Source organism: Salmo salar, chromosome 09 (assembly GCF_965601325.2).
Source record: "Salmo salar chromosome 09, fSalSal1, whole genome shotgun sequence".
Taxonomy (NCBI): domain Eukaryota; kingdom Metazoa; phylum Chordata; class Actinopteri; order Salmoniformes; family Salmonidae; genus Salmo; species Salmo salar.
In genome coordinates, this window is record NC_138299.1 from 81,480,933 (window position 1) to 81,486,932 (window position 6,000).

Below are 6,000 nucleotides of genomic sequence, written 5' to 3' on the forward strand. Positions count from 1 at the left end.
GGGGCGGCCCGTCAGAAAGTCCAGGACCCAGTTGCACAGGGCGGGGTCGAGACCCAGGGTCTCGAGCTTAATGATGAGTTTGGAGGGTTCTTTGGTGTTAAATGCTGAGCTGTAATCGATGAACAGCATTCTTACATAGGTATTCTTCTTGTCCAGATGGGTTAGGGCAGTATGATTGCGATTGCATCGTCTTTGGACCTATTGGGGCGGTAAGCAAATTGGAGTGGGTCTAGGGTGTCAGGTAGGGTGGAGGTGATGTGATCCTTGACTAGTCTCTCAAAGCACTTCGCTCCACAGGTAATATTACACTTCATTACATTACAACGGTTTGATTTGTTTGATCTGAGCAATTTTTCTTAGCTAGCTACATAGCCGTCTTTGTATCAAAGATAATTGTGTAGTTTAGAGTATTATCGAGGTTAGCTATTTTCGTCCTAACGTAGTCAACACTGCTAGCTAGCTAGTCAACACTGCTAGCTAGCCAACTAGCTAACTTCTACCGACTAGCAGCACTGTAGAAACTATTACATTACAACGGAACGACTTGATTAGTTTAGTGTTAGTGTTAGTTAGCTAGCTACATAGTTGTCTTTGCTGTCTTTGTATCTAAGATAATTGTGTAGTTTAGAGTAATTATCGAGGTTAGCTAGCCAGCCGCGACGGCGTTGTCCAGACTCCAGACTTAGTCATCATCAAACCCACTGCTAGCTAGCCAACCGTTACCGACTAGCAGCGCTGTAGATACTAATACATTACAATGGAACGATTTGACTAGTGCAGTGTTAGCTAGCTAGCTACATAGTTGTCTTTGTCATAGCTTGATAATTGTGTAGTTTAGTAATTATCGAGGTTAGCTAGCCAGCTATTTCCGTCCCCCGCGACGCCATCTTCCAAACCTAGCCAACTACTACCGACGAGCAGCATTGTAGAAACTAAATACATTACAAAGGAACGTCTTGATTAGTGTTATGTTAGCTAGCTACAAAGTTTATTTTGTATCATGACAAGGTGTAGTACTGAAACCATCGAGGTTACCTAGCCAGCTACACGTTCAAACAAAGTCAACAACGCAGCCACTGCTAGCTAGCCTACTCCACCAGCCAGCAGTACTGTATCATTTTCGTCATTTTAGTCAATAAGATTTTTGCAACGTAAGCCTAACTTTCTGAACATTCGAGACGTGTAGTCCACTTGTCATTACAATCTCCTTTGCATTAGTGTAGCCTCTTCTGTAGCTTGTCAACTATGTATCTGTCTATCCCTGTTCTCTCCCCTCTGCACAGGCCATACAAACGCTTCACACTGCGTGGCCGCTGCCACTCTAACCTGGTGGTCCCAGCGCGCACGACCCACGTGGAGTTCCAGGTCTCCAGCAGCCTCTGGAACTGCCGGTCTGCGGCCAACAAGGCTGAGTTCATCTCAGCCTATGCTACCCTCCAGTCCCTAGACTTCCTGGCGCTGACGGAAACATGGATTACCACAGATAACACTGCTACTCCTACTACTCTCCCCTCGTCTGCCCACGTGTTCTCGCACACCCCGAGAGCTTCTGGTCAGCGGGGTGGTGGCACTGGGATCCTCATCTCTCCCAAGTGGACATTATCTCTTTCTCCCCTGACCCATCTGTCTATCTCCTCATTTGAATTCCATGCTGTCACAGTTACCAGCCCTTTCAAGCTTAACATCCTTATCATTTATCGCCCTCCAGGTTCCCTTGGAGAGTTCATCAATGAGCTTGACGCCTTGATAAGTTCCTTTCCTGAGGATGGCTCACCTCTCACAGTTCTGGGTGACTTTAACCTCCCCACGTCTACCTTTGACTCATTCCTCTCTGCCTCCTTCTTTCCACTCCTCTCCTCTTTTGACCTCACCCTCTCACCTTCCCCCCCTACTCACAAGGCAGGCAATACGCTTGACCTCATCTTTACTAGATGCTGTTCTTCCACTAATCTCATTGCAACTCCCCTCCAAGTCTCCGACCACTACCTTGTATCATTTTCCCTCTCACTCTCATCCAACACTTCTCACTCTGCCCCTACTCGGATGGTATTGCGCCGTCCCAACCTTCGCTCTCTCTCTCCCGCTACTCTCTCCTCTTCCATCCTATCATCTCTTCCCTCTGCTCAAACCTTCTCCAACCTATCTCCTGATTCTGCCTCCTCAACCCTCCTCTCCTCCCTTTCTGCATCCTTTGATTTTCTCTGTCCCCTATCCTCCAGGCCGGCTCGGTCCTCCCCTCCTGCTCCGTGGCTCGACGACTCACTGCGAGCTCACAGAACAGGGCTCCGGGCAGCCGAGCGGAAATGGAGGAAAACTCGCCTCCCTGCGGACCTGGCATCCTTTCACTCCCTCCTCTCTACATTCTCCTCTTCTGTCTCTGCTGCTAAAGCCACTTTCTACCACACTAAATTCCAAGCATCTGCCTCTAACCCTAGGAAGCTCTTTGCTACCTTCTCCTCCCTCCTGAATCCTCCTCCCCCTCCCCCCCCCCCCTCCTCCCTCTCTGCGGATGACTTCGTCAACCATTTTGAAAAGAAGGTTGACAATATCCGATCCTCGTTTGCTAAGTCAAACGACACCGCTGGTCCTGCTCACACTGCCCTACCCTGTGCTTTGACCTCTTTCTCCCCTCTCTCTCCAGATGAAATCTCGGGTCTTGTGACGGCCGGCCGCCCAACAACCTGCCTACTTGACCCTATCCCCTCCTCTCTTCTCCAGACCATTTCCGGAGACCTTCTCCCCTACCTCACCTCGCTCATCAACTCATCCTTGACCGCTGGCTACGTCCCTTCCGTCTTCAAGAGAGCGAGAGTTGCACCCCTTCTGAAAAAACCTACACTCGATCCCTCCGTTGTCAACAACTACAGACCAGTATCCCTTCTTTCTTTTCTCTCCAAAACTCTTGAACGTGCTGTCCTTGGCCAGCTCTCCTGCTATCTCTCTCAGAATGACCTTCTTGATCCTAATCAGTCAGGTTTCAAGACTGGGCATTCAACTGAGACTGCTCTTCTCTGTGTCACGGAGGCTCTCCGCACTGCTAAAGCTAACTCTCTCTCCTCTGCTCTCATCCTTCTAGACCTATCTGCTGCCTTTGATACTGTGAACCATCAGATCCTCCTCTCCACCCTCTCCGAGTTGGGCATCTCCGGCGCGGCCCACGCTTGGATTGCGTCCTACCTGACAGGTCGCTCCTACCAGGTGGCGTGGCGAGAATCTGTCTCCGCACCACGTGCTCTCACCACTGGTGTCCCCCAGGGCTCTGTTCTAGGCCCTCTTCTATTCTCGCTATACACCAAGTCACTAGGCTCTGTCATATCCTCACATGGTCTCTCCTATCATTGCTATGCAGACGACACACAATTAATCTTCTCCTTTCCCCCTTCTGATAACCAGGTGGCGAATCGTATCTCTGCATGTCTGGCAGACATATCAGTGTGGATGACGGATCACCACCTCAAGCTGAACCTCAGCAAGACGGAGCTGCTCTTCCTCCCGGGGAAGGACTGCCCGTTCCATGATCTCCCATCACGGTGGACAACTCCCTTGTGTCCTCCTCCCAGAGTGCTAAGAACCTTGGCGTGATCCTGGACAACACCCTGTAGTTCTCCACTAACATCAAGGCGGTGACCCGATCCTGTAGGTTCATGCTCTACAACATTCGCAGAGTACGACCCTGCCTCACACAGGAAGCGGCGCAGGTCCTAATCCAGGCACTTGTCATCTCCCGTCTGGATTACTGCAACTCGCTGTTGGCTGGGCTCCCTGCCTGTGCCATTAAACCCCTACAACTCATCCAGAACGCCGCAGCCCGTCTGGTGTTCAACCTTCCCAAGTTCTCTCACGTCACCCCGCTCCTCCGCTCTCTCCACTGGCTTCCAGTTGAAGCTCGCATCCACTACAAGACCATGGTGCTTGCCTATGGAGCTGTGAGGGGAACGGCACCTTTGTACCTTCAGGCTCTGATCAGGCCCTACACCCAAACAAGGGCACTGCGTTCATCCACCTCTGGCCTGCTCGCCTCCCTACCTCTGAGGAAGCACAGTTCCCGCTCAGCCCAGTCAAAACTGTTAGCTGCTCTGGCACCCCAATGGTGGAACAAGCTCCCTCACGATGCCAGGACAGCGGAGTCAATCACCACCTTCCGGAGACACCTGAAACCCCACCTCTTTAAGGAATACCTGGGATAGGATAAAGTAATCCTTCTAACCCCCCCCCCCCCCTTAAAAGATTTAGATGCACTATTGTAAAGTGGTTGTTCCACTGGATATCATAAGGTGAATGCACCAATTTGTAAGTCGCTCTGGATAAGAGCGTCTGCTAAATGACTTAAATGTAAATGTAATGATGACGGAAGTGAGTGCTACGGGGCGATAGTTGTTTAGCTCAGTTACCTTAGCTTTCTTGGGAACAGGAACAATGGTGGCCCTCTTGAAGCATGTAGGAACAGCAGACTGAGATAGGGATTGATTGAATATGTCTGTAAACACACCAGCCAGCTGGTCTGCGCATGCTCTGAGGACGCAGCTAGGGATGCCGTATGGGCTGGCAGCCTTGCGAGGGTTAACATGTTTAAATGTTTTACTCACGTTGGCCGCGGTGAAGGAGAGACCGCAGGTTTTGGTTGCGGGCCGTGTCAGCGGCACTGTATTGTCCTCAAATCAAGCAAAGCAGTTGTTTAATTTGTCTGGGAGCAAGACATCGGTGTCCACGACGGGGCTGGTTTTCTTTTTGTAATCTGTGATTGACTGTAGACCTTGCCACATACGTCTCGTGTCTGAGCCGATGAATTGTGACTCTACCTTGTCTCTATACTGACGCTTAGCTTGTTTGATTGCCTTGCGGATGGAATAGCTACACTGTTTGTATTCGGTCATGTTTCCGGGTTGCCTTGCCATGATTGAAAGCAGTGGTTCGCGCTTTCAGTTTTGTGCGAATGCTGCCATCAATCCACGGTTTCTGGTTGGGGAAGGTTTTAATTGTCACCATGGCTACAACATCACCGATGCACTTGCTAATAAACTCGCTCACCGAATCAGCGTATGCATCAATCTTGTTGTCTGAGGCTATCCAGAACATATCCCAGTCCACTTGATCGAAGCAATCTTGAAGCGTGGAATCCGATTGGTCGGACCAGCGTTGAACAGACCTGAGCACAGGCGTTTTCTGTTTTAGTTTCTGTCTATAGGCTGGGAGCAACAAAATTGAGTCGTGGTCATATTTGCCGAAAGGAGGGCGAGGAAGGGGCTTTGTATGCGTCGCGGAAGTTAGAGTAGCAATGATCCAGAATGCTGCCAGCCTGGGTCGCTCATTCGATATGCTGATGTTTTCAGATTAGCCTTGTTAAAAGCCCCAGCTACAATAAATGCAGCCTCAGGATATATGGTTTCCACTTTACATAGAGTCCGATGAAGTTCTTTCAGGCCCTCCGAGGTGTCTGCTTGGGGGGGATATACACTGCTGTGACTATGATCGAAGAGAATTCTCTTGGTAGATAATGCGGTCGGCATTTGATTGTAAGGAATTCTAGGTCAGGTGAACAAAAGGACTTGAGTTCCTGTATGTTGTTATGATCACACCATGACTCGTTAATCATAAGGCATACAACCCGCCCTTCTTCTTACCAGAGAGATGTTTGTTTATGTCGGCGCGATACGTGAAGAAACCGGGTGGCTCTACCGACTCTGATAACATATCCCGAGTGAGCCATGTTTCCGTGAAACAGAGGTTGTTTGTAATGCGTGTATATTGGAGGCAGGAGAGCGGAGTCAAGTGCAGGAGAGTGGAGTATAATCAACAGGCGCACTTTAACAAATGACGGCACATAACACATACTAGTGCCAAAACACGGTCTAAAACAAAAGTGCAGCGCCTGACAAATATCCACGTAACAAATAACAATCACTCACAAATACAACATGGGGAACAGAGGGTTAAATAATAAACAAGTAATTGGTTGAGTGAAGCCAGGTGTGATAAGACAGAACAAATGGAAAATGAAAA